This window comes from Sapajus apella, unplaced genomic scaffold, assembly GCF_009761245.1.
Source record: "Sapajus apella isolate SASKATOON/1434 unplaced genomic scaffold, GSC_monkey_1.0 scaffold3, whole genome shotgun sequence".
Classification (NCBI taxonomy): domain Eukaryota; kingdom Metazoa; phylum Chordata; class Mammalia; order Primates; family Cebidae; genus Sapajus; species Sapajus apella.
Window position 1 is genome coordinate 5729727 of NW_022436943.1, and position 12130 is coordinate 5741856.

Genomic DNA, 12130 nt, shown 5'->3' on the forward strand with positions numbered 1-12130 from the left:
ACTGTGCATGCACAGGGGAAAGTGAAGTCTCAGAAAAGACCTGAGAAGACTACGTTTCTAAGACTAACTCAGGATGGTTCCTGGCACAGAGGCAGCCTACAACAATCAACAAAATAAAAACAAAAAATAGCAAACAAAAACAAGTTTTTAAAAACAGCAAACTCTAGGGAAGGAAGAGAACCTAAGTTCCAGAGTTACCACATTGTTAAATTCAAATGCCTAGTTTTCAACAACAACAACAAAAAATCACAAGGCATACAAAGAATAGAAAAGAATGGAACATTCAATAGAAAACAATAACAGAAACTCTTCCTGGAAAAGACCCAATAGAAGAACTACTAAACAAATATTTTAAAACAACTGTCTTAAAAATGATCAAAGAACTTAAAGAAAGCTATGGAGAAAGTCAAGAAAATGATGTGTGAACAAAATGGAAACATCAATAAAGAGACAGAAAACCTGAAAAGAAACGAACAAAAAAAAATTCTGGTGCTTAAAAGTACAAATACTGAAATAACAAATATCACTACAGGGATTCAAAGGCAGATTTGAGCAGGCAGAAGAAAGAATCAGTGAAACTGAAAATAGAACAATGGAAATTATCAGCCTGAGAGAAAGAAAGAAAAAAGGTTGAAGAAAAATGAACACAGCCAAAGGGACATGCAGGATACTATCAAGTGTATCAACATATACATTGTGAATGTTGCAGAAGGAGAGAGAAGGGAGAAGACTGGAGACAACAGATGCTGGAGAGGATATGGAGAAACAGGAACACTTTTACACTGTTGGTGGGAGTGTAAATTAGTTCAACCATTGTAGAAGACAGTGTGGCGATTCCTCAAGGACCTAGAAATAGAAATTCCATTTGACCCAACAATCCCATTACTGGGTAGCCAAAGGATTATAAATCGTTCTGTTATAAAGACACACGTACACATATGTTCATTGAGGCACTATTTACAATAGCAAAGACCTGGAACCAATCCAAATGCCCATCGATGATAGACTGGACAAGGAAAATGTGGCACATATACACCATGGAATACTATGCAGCCATAAAAAACGATGAGTTCGTGTCCTTTGTAGGGACATGGATGAATCTGGAAACCATCATTCTCAGCAAACCGACACAAGAACAGAAAATCAAACACCACACGTTCTAACTCATAGGCAGGTGTTGAACAATGAGAACACATGGACACGGGGAGGGGAGCATCACACACTGGGGTCTGTAGGGGGGGACTAAGGGAGGGACAGCAGGGGGTAGGGAGTTGGGGAGGGATAACATGGGGAGAAATGTCATATATAGGTGACGGGGATGGAGGCAGCAAACCACACCGCCATGTATGTACCTATGCAACAATCTTGCATGTTCTGCACATGTACCCCAGAAACTAAAGTGCAATAAAGTATATTTTTTAAAAAGAAAGAAAGAAAGAAGGGAGAAGAGAGAATATTGAAGAGATAATGTCTGAAACTTCCAAAATTTGATAAGAGACATGAAAGAAACATCCCAGAAGCTCAATACACTCCAAATAAGATGAACTCAGAGACTCGCACACTGAGACACATATAATACTTTGAAAAGACAAAGAATGTAGATAGTAGCAAGAAAGAAGTGATATATCATATACAAGAAATCCTCAAAAAAGATTATCAGCAGATTTCTCATCAGAAAATATCGAGGTCAGAAGGCCATGGACTAATATATTCAAAGTACTAAAGGAAAAAACCTGTCAGCCAAAAATCCTTTATCCTGCAAAAGGGTCCTTTGTAAGTGAGGGGAAAGTTAAGTCATTCCCAGATCAACAAAACCTTAGAGAATTTGTTTCTACTAGACCTGTCCTGTGAAAAGCTCAGGGGAGTCCTGCAAGGCAAATAAAAGGACACCAGACAATAAATTAGAGATATTTGCTGACAAAGATTTCAGTAAAGGTAAATACATGGTAAATTATAAAAGTTAGTATTATTGTAACTTTGGTTTTAATTCTATTTTGCTTACTACATAATTTAAGAAACCAATGCACTTAAAAGAGTTATTAGATTGTTTTGGGGCATACAATGCATAAAGATGTAAACTAGTGACATCAATAGTCAAAAAGGCATGGACAAGGAGCTGAAAAGGCTCAGAGGTTTTGTGTGTTATTGAAATTAAACTGGCTGGGTGCAGTGGTTCATGCCTGTAATCCTAGCTGGATATCCTAGGTGGAATGCTTGAGCTCAGAAGTTCAAGACTGGTGAGGCACGGTGGCTCATGCCTGTAATCCCAGTACTTTGGGAGGCTGAGGTGGGTGGATCATGAGGTCAGGAGTTCAAGACCAGACTGGCTAATATGGTGAAACACCCCTGTCTCTACTAAAAATACAAAAATTAGCTGGGTGTGGTGGCACGTGCCTGTAGTCCCAGCTGCTCAGGAGGCTGAGGCAGGAGAATCACTTGAACTTGGGAGACAGAGGTTGCAGTGAGCTGAGATTGTGGGCAACAAAGCAAGATAGATCAGCCTGGGCAACATGACAAAACCCCATCTCTACTAAAAATACAAAAATTAGCCGCACTGGCATATGCCTATAGTCCAGCTACTCAGAAGGCTGAGACCAGAGGATCACTTGAGCCCAGGAGGTAGAGGTTGCCATAAGCTGAGATTGTGCCACAGCACTCCAGCCTGGGTAATAGAGCCAGACCCTGTCTTTAAAAAAGAAAAAGAAATAACAGAAAAGAAATGAAAATGGTATAAGTTAAAATTAGTGCTATAATAACTTTAGGATGGCAAACGTAATCTCCATGGTAAGTACAAAGAAAATCACTATAGAATATATAAACACACAAATGAGAAAGGAATTTAAACATTTCACTATAAAAAATCTGCTAAACACAGAAGAAGATAGTAATAAAGGAAATAAGGGACAAAAAAGAAATACACCATATAGAAAACAAATGAGAAAGTAGCAAAAGTAAGTCCTTCTTTATCAGTACTTTAAATGTAAATGAATTAAACTACCCACCCAAAAGAAAAAAATTAGCAAAGTGGGTAAAAACACATGATCTCCTTATATGCTGTCCACAGAAACTCATTTTAGGTCCAAGCACACAAGTAAGTTAGAAGTGAAAGGATATAAAAATAAATTCTACACAAAAAGTAGCCAAAAAAGAGTAGGGATGGATATACTAATATCATAGAAACAGACCTTAAATCAAAAAACTTGGCAAGAGACAAAGAATGATATTATATGTTAATAACAAGTTTAAAATTGTAAGAACAGATAACAATATAAACATTTACACATCTAATAAAAGACCATCAAAAATATGTGAAGCAAAAACTGTCAGAATTGAAGGGAGAAATAGATAGTTCCACAAGAATAGTTGGGCACTTCAATACCCCACTTTCAATTATGGATCAAACTAGACAAAAGATATGTAAGGAAATAGAGGACTTTAAAAAAACACAATAAACTATTAATAGATTTCAAAGACACATACAGAACATTCTACCCACTGACAGCATCCATATTCTTCTCAAGTACATATAGGACATTGTCTAGGATTGACCATATGTTAGTTAGGTCACAAATTAAGTCTCAATTGATTTTAAAAGATAGATATTATTCAAAGTATCTTCTTCAACCATAAAAGAATAAAGTTAGAAATCAATACGCAAGTAACTGAAAATTTCACAAGTTTTTGGAAATCAAACAACATACTCTTAACCAACCAACCAATGAATCAAAGAAGAAATCACAGGGGAAATTAGAAAATACTTAGAGGCTCATGAAAGTGAAAACAACATACCGAAACATGTAACACAGTGAAAGCAGTGCTAGGGAAGAAATTTATGACTATGAACACCTGCAGTTAAAAACAAAAAAAAAGAAGAAGAAAAGATCTAAAATCTACAACCTAAGTTTACAACTTAATGAACTAGAAAAAGAAGAGAAAACGAAACCTAAAACTAGCAAAAGGAAGAAAATAATAAAGATTAGAGCAAAGATAAGTGAAATGGAGAATAGAAAATCAAGAGAAAATAAATAAAATGTGAAGTTAGTTTTCTGAAAAGACAGACAAAATTGACAAATCTTTAGCTATACAGACCAAGAAAGAAAAGGGAGGAGATTCAAATTACTAAAATCAGAAATAAAAGTGGGGATATCACCACTGATTCTGCAGAAATAAAAAGGATTATAAGAGAGTGCTATGAGCAATTAATTATATGCCAACAAACTGAATAACCTAGATGAAGTGGAAAAGTCCTAGAAACACAAAACCTACCAATACTAACTCATGAAGAAACGGAAAACCTGAATAGACCTATAATTGGTAAGGAGACTGAATCAATAATCAAAACTCTCCTGACAAAGAAAAGCCCTGCGCTTCAGGGCTTCACTGGTGAATTCTATCAATATGTAAAGGCAAACTAATACCCATTCTGTTCAAACTTTTCCCACATATTGAAGAGGAGGAAACACTTCCTAATTTATGCTAGAAAGACCAAGGGACTTAAAGAGCTTTGGGTTCTAAGAGTTTTAGTCTAACTATACTTAGAGCATGGATATTGATCTGGATTTCAGTCACAGGCCGGTGTGCAAATTCAGCACATGACTCCTTCCTTGAAATATGGACTTTTACACTTTTCCTGGCTGACTGAACTTTCTGGCCTTTTCCTTTATGCTCATGTCTCTTCTCTGTGTATGTAGGATGGTTACTGGAAAATGTTGAGAGTATACAAACAGACGCTACACAAAACAACGGCAATAAATGTAGAATAATGAAACCGGCAAGAGGATTACAAACTTACATGCACTTACAGACCTTGAACTGGAAAGATCCCCCAGACAAGAATTTAAGAATTTAGTTGTCGGGTTGAGAAAATTTGTCTGCCAAATCCTCACAAGTAATTAGAAAATCAAATAAAGATTATTCCTATTCTAGTCTCTGTTTTGTTTTAATGAGGAGGAGAGATTATAACAATAAGATAGATAATACATGTAAAATATAGTACAGCATGGTAAAATGAACATGAAGTTTACAGTTAGACCCAGGTTGTATGACCTTGGGCTAATAACTTTACCTCGCTGTCTCTATTTCTTTTTTTTTTTTTTTTTTTTTTTTGAGATAGGGTGTTGCTCTGTCACCTAGGCTGGAGTGTAGTGGTGCAATCTCAGCTGATTGCAGCCTCAACCTCCTGAGTCCAAGCAATCCTCCTACCTCAGCCCTCCTACTAGCTGGGACCACAGGTGCATGCCACCATGCCTGTCTAATTTTTGTATTTATTAGTAGAGACGGGGTTTCACCATGTTGCTCAGGCTGGTCTTGAACTCCTGAGCTCAAGTGATCTGCCCACCTGAACCTCCCAAAGTACTGCGATTACAAGCATGAGCCACCATGCCTTTCTCTGTCCTTATTTCTTGATCTACACTGATTAAGTAAAAGAAATTCTATAAAGAGCTCAGAATAAGGTAGGAATGCAAAAAAAACATGTTATACACATGACGACACTATAGCCAACACGTCGTTGCCAAGAGGCACGCAGAGACCTCAATACCAGGATGATGAGAAGATGGAAACCATTACAGTATGGCTCAAGCTAAGAGAACTGACCTGAGCTTGGGCTTATTTGTAGAGAAGGAGTCCATCAGACTAAATCACAGTATTTAAAGGCAAGCTTAGTCTGGTCCAGGCTGGCACTTACACCCAAGGGGCTAGAAATGGAGGCTTAGAAAGGTGTGATTGTGGAAATATTCATAGTCAAGTGGTTAACAGTTTGATTCCAGACAGATTCACTCATTTTAAAATATGCTCTTGGCCAGGACCAAAAGAGACAAGGGGCTGATCCCCCAAAAAGAGGGGTCAGCATGGGCCAGGAGTTTATCAGGGCCGTTGTGCTAGGCTGAAAAATGGCCACAAAAACATATCAGATCACATCAAATCCCAGGAACCTGTAAATGTGACCTTATTTGGAAAAAGACTCTTCACAGATGTGATTAAGGATCTGAAAAAGAGGTGCTTATTCTAAATAATCTGGGTAGGACCTAAATGCAATCACTTGTATCCTTATAGAATAAACACACAGAGGAGAAGGCAATGTGAAGACAGAGGCAGAAATTATAGTGATGTGGGCCAATAGCCACCAGAAGCTGGAAGCAACATGGAGCAGATTCTCCCTTAGAGCCTTCAGAGGGAGTGTGGTACTGCCCATACCCTGAACTTAGACTTCTGTCCTCCAGAACTCAGAGAATAAAGTTCCATTGTTTTAAGTGGTGATTTGTTACGGCAGTCCTAGAAGACTGCTACAGCCCTGGACAAGGCTTTGGGGTTTGGACAAGGTTTCAGCCCAAGAATAGAAATGGAATTCAATCTAGAAGTAGAATAGAAGCCTATCCACAGGGGTTCATGGAGAACACAGCAGTGTGGCATTTTGCTCAATGTGTACCAGACGTAAGCCATGCAGACCAATTCCACATCTAAGCATGATGGGGAGGGGCAAGTCCTGAGTTGGCTCAGGGGCTGAGTTCACCTTGCAGGTGGGATATTTCAGCAGCCACAGCCAGGCTGGGCAAACAGGAACTGGCAAAGCAATTGGTAATGTTTTGGCAATACATGATAAATGTCTTCTGGAACCTGACCACATATAATTAAAGATGCTGTCATTTTCAAAAGAAAAAACACAAAGGGTCAGAAAATATGCTGCTCTTGCTGTGGAAAGAATCTGTCCAAGGACATCGAAACACGAGTTCCCTTCCTTTACAGGCCGCACACATGCTAGACCTAGCTTTGGCGTACGGAGCGTCCCATCTGCTCTGGCCCTCTCTGTAGCCCCCATATCCTTTCTGGAACTAAGACCTCCCTGTGTGCTCAGGGACATTCCTTCTTCAGGCAAGAATTTCTGTGGCCTGAAAAGGCCATTCTGCACTCATGCTACTAAGAAAGGAGAACTGGGGAAAGGAAGGGTTTACTGCCCCTACAGGGTTCAGGCTCATGTCTGAGACTCAGCCTCATTGTTAGAATACAACAAGGATTTCCTACCCCCCCCCCAAAAAAAATGGTATCATAATAGGCTTTCACTTTAGATGTTCTCCAAAGCTGTACTTCTCCCTCTCTATAAGGAGAAACAAATGTGCATCAGTTATAGTCCCTGTCCTTCAGAAGTTTGTGTCCTCATACAGGTATTGATCGACTTACGACCTATGCAACTTACGACCATTCGACTTTACGACCACAATCGCTAGCCACGACTGCTCCGCATCTGGCAGCACAAACCTTGCCCAGCTGGGTGTACGACAGTGCGGACCAGCTTCCGGCAGCACTACCATCTCTGCGTGCATATAGCCTACTCAACTTACGACCAAATCGTGTTACAACCAGTCTGTCGGAACCAATCGTGGTCGTAAGTCGAGCACTAGCTGTATATAATATGAAGTATAAACACAGTCACTAATCTACAGAGTTGCGGGTACAGTAGAGTGGCACAAGCCACTGGAGTTGAAGAAGCTGAGAGCAGACCATGAGAGATATTTGTATTAATATGTCAACGGCAGCCATGAAAGGAATCCAAAATATGGCAATCTGATATTAAATTCATAGCATCAATTTTACGGCCACTGGACATACCCTGGGCAACATGGTGAAACTCCATCTCTAAAATATAAAAACTAGCCAGGCATGGTGGTGTGTGTGTCTGTAGTCCCCGCTACTGGGGGGGCTGAAGTGTGAGGATGGCTTGAGCCCAGGAGATGGAAGTTGCAGTGAGACATGAACATGTCACTGTACCCCAGCCTGGACAACACAGACAGACCCTGTCTCAAAAAAAAAAAAAAAAGAGAGAGAGAGAGAGAAAGAAAGGAAGGAAAAAAGAAGGAAGGAGTGAAGGAAGAAAGGAAGGAAGAAGGGAGGGAGGGAGGGAAGGAAGGAAAACGGGAGGAAGGAGTCTCATTCAGAATGACCATCACGATGTTGAAATAAAAGAATGCAATAAATGGGTATATGAAAATCTCTGAATAATCAAAGAATTTCTAAATTATTTCCCCTCTCTGGTCTTGATTGCTATAAAATGAAAGAGGTTTTTTTGTTTTGAGACACACTATGTTGCCCAGGCTGGAGTGGAGTGCAGTGGCATGATCTCAGCTCACTGCAACCTCGGCTGAAAGAGTTTTATACAATATTACTAAAGTCCTTTCCAGCACCCAAATATTCCTTGGGCAATTCACGGCAAGGTCGATACCAACCGGTAACTTTTGCAAGGCCATAAAGATTGTTTGACATGTGAATCAGCAACTAAGGAAATAGAGCAAATTGGCCTGCTTACAACCTTGGCTTCCTTCACAAGAGGCAATATGGTCAATCAAGGGAAATGGAAGATTGATGGGCACCAAACCTAAGCCCAGGCCTGTGGGACATATCCCATCACCTCCATCAATTTGGTTTCACTTTGCCTTCATTTGAATGCCTGGATGAAATTGCTATTCCCCTCCCCGATTTCCCCAACTGTGCTTTTTTTTTCTTTTCTTTTCTTTTTTTTTTGTTGAATCAGGCTTAACTTTCTAAAGCTTAAAAATTATAAAACAAAAAAAGATATGAAAAAGGGGGGAGGGAAGAAAGAGCTGTACTCACATAACTGTAGAATTGAAAGGAACATCGTGATGTTAAAGCCTCAAAAACAGGCTGAACTACTAACTCCGCAGAGGGCTGACTGGTTTGAGCCACATACATTAGCACTTGCCTCCTCAGGCTGATCTGTTTGTTGGTTGCTATGTGGATGGTGATAAAATATCCATTTGGGTGGGGTCAAAAATTATATTACACTCTCATAGCACATCTGCAAATCCTGGCCTCCGTGCTGTCAGAAGCTGGTTCCCAAATACCAACTCTGAACCTAGCCCTACCATATGGACACATGGGGTCAATGAAAAATGGTGTCTGAGGGGCCCCAAAGCATGAGAAGTTCTGGCAAAAAGTGACAGGTTTTATCCAGGCTGCTGAAGAGAAATGTACTGAGACTAGAAAAGCTAAGGAGGTGCACGCCTTCAGAACGTGTCTGTGGATCAAAATACACCCTAACAGATTCTTGAGAGAGCCCCTGGCGGCTGTGTTAACCTTGGCATTGTTATCATTAAGAGGCTATGCTCATTTCTGGCACCTAATGCTGGACATATTGACAGCAACGGGGTTGATGGAAGAGGAAAGAATCTGTTTTGCAGTTTAAAAAAAAAAAAAGAAGTTCTCAGATTTCTCAAGCCATTTGAAATCACGCCAGAGAAATACTTGATTTCAGCATTCTTCAGCGCTCTGCGATGATGCCGCAAGTGGCGTCCCCCACATGTGATGATGTATTTCAGAGCCAGAGCTTTCTCAAGATGTTCCAAGCCTGCAGGCTCCTGATCCTTTTTCAAATTACCAAGATAATAGTATCCCAGTGAGAGTTGTGATTAGTCTAAACTCTCCACAGCTGTGAGAGATGAATGTACAAATTCCAATAAAGATTCTGCATGTTCTGGGCTGAGTTTACCTACATGACATTGAGGCCTAATTCAGGGACCACTTAAAAGAACTGGAGCTGCTTTGGTGTTACTCCATTTCTCCCATGGCATCGGCTGCTAGGAGGCTTGCAGCTGGCCCAGGAGGATGCCTCCCCTCATGCCAACGTCACCACCCAGCAGTGAGTATTTGCTTAAAAGGCCTGCAGCATGCAGGGAGAGAAGCAGGGCAGGGAAAATTAAACCAGACTACAGGGGAATTCGAAGAAGCCTTGCAATTCATTATGTGAGTAGCTAGGAGGATTACTGGATACCTTGTAACTGAAGCAGCTGGCCTGAGGCTGTGTGGAACAGCCTGCCTTGCCACCTCCAACTCATTACAATGGTGCTGGCAGGAAACCAGGCTCAGAGTTCTTCAGATACTTGGGAGAGACAACAGCGCTTTGATTTCCTAACTTGGACACCTTTTACCTAAAATACTTCCTTGGAATACTAAGTGAATGTAATAATACATGACATGCCCCTTTACCATGTTTTTTGTTTTGTTTTGTTTTGTTTTGAAGACAGAGTCTCATTCTGCTGCCCAGGCTAAAGTGTAGTGGCAGTACCTCAGCTCACTGCAGCCTCCACCTCCTGAACTTGAGCCATCCTCCCACTTCAGTCTACCAGGTACCTGGGACCACAGGTGCAGCACCGCCATCCCTGGCTAATTTTTGTAATTTTTTTTTGTTAGAGACAGGGTTTCACCATGTCATCTGGGCTGGTCTCAAACTCCTGGGTTCAAGCGATCCGCCTACCTCGGCCTCCCAAAGTGCTGGGATTACAGGCGTGAACCACCACACCCCATCCCCTTTACCATGTTAACAGTTGTGTCACTTGGAGGCACTTGCGTATTGTTTATGAAATATCTGACATTCAGCATGCTTTCCATGACTGGGAAAGACAGGGGACAAGGATTCACAACATTGTCTACACACATTAACAATTACAGAGAAAGAAAGAATATTGTTTGGGAAACAGAAAGTTATACCAAAGGAATATGTAGCAGGATTTTAAAAAATGATCTAATGTGATTTGCATGAATGTAGAATCTGCTAAAGCCACGTTTACCTTCATCTTATACATCCACATTCATTGTTGAATTTCATAACTGTATAACTTTCTTTCTGACATCTGCAGATTTTAATAGTGCACTATAATTTTACAGTTTATCACACAGCCATACACATATGCCACTCTAATGTGACATGTGGCATTTCTCCTTGTAGACTCTGAACTCGACTTTTTACTCTCAGTGGCAAACCAGAAAGATAACATAACTCAAGTCAGGAGACCCACCATAGAGTTGAATGAGCCATAAATGAAATTCTCAAAATATCAAACTCTGGATGATCCATACATGGCATCTTATTAAAATAGGAGTGGGCAGGAATGGAAAACCAAATACCATATGCTCTCACTTGAAAGCAGGAGTTAAACTATGGGTACACAAAGGCATATAGAGTGGCATAATGGACATTGGAGACTCAGAAGAGAGGAGGGTGGGAAGTGGGTAACAGATAAGAACACCACCTATTGGAGGCGGGGCGCGGTGGCTCAAGCCTGTAATCCCAACACTTTGGGAGGCCGAGGCGGGCGGATCACCTGAGGTCGGGAGTTGGAGACCACCCTGACAAACATGGAGAAACCCCATCTCTACTAAAAATACAAAATTAGCCGTGCATGGTCGCACACGCCTGTAATCTCAGCTACTTGGGAGGCTGAGGCAGGAGAATTGCTTGAATCCAGGAAGCAGAGGTTGCAGTGAGCTGAGATCGCACCACTGCACTCCATCCTGGGCAACAAGAGTGAAACTCTGTCTCAAAAAAAAAAAAAAAAGACACTACCTATTGGGTATAATGTACACTACTCAGGTGACAGGTGCACTCAAATCTCAGACTTAACCACTATACAATTCATCCATGTAACCAAAAACTGCCTGTACCACAAAAGCTACTGAAATAAAAGTAAATAAAAATAAAATAGAATTTTAAAATGTAAATGGAATAAACTATCCAATCAAAAGACCAGAAAAATGGGAGTAGGAGTGAGGGAAGGAGAGAACACGCTGACTTTTTTCTAATATTCACAAAAACAAAACACAAAACCAGAAACATTTCCTCTTTTATCTTTTCACCGTCTCTCATTGCAAATCTTCTACACCCTAACAGATACTTTCAACACTGGTACACATCCCCTCAGATTTCATCTTCTAGAGAGCAAAATCAAATCATTAATGTAAGCCTGTCAAACTAGATGGCAACTATGCATGACTTCCCCTGGAGCCACGTTGCAAGGGCCACTTTTTCAAGCAGCTTTTCGTTATCTTTCTGCTGGAAGCTGGTTCTAGGTAAAATTGCCCAGCAAGGCAACTTGAAGAAAAACTAAAAAATTAATGAGTGGGAAATCATAGGATATGCAAGGATTCTAGACAAATAACTAGTGTCCGAGTCCTCTGCTTGCCCCAACATTGTCTCCCCACCCTCTGGAGTTCTCTATTCTGACTACAAGGGTAACATATGTCAGGGGGCCTCTAGCATACTTCTTAAGCATCCTGGCAGTGGTGCTCACTATTCTTAAGTATTGTGAATAAAAATGCCGATTTCCTCTGTGTGTGTGAACAT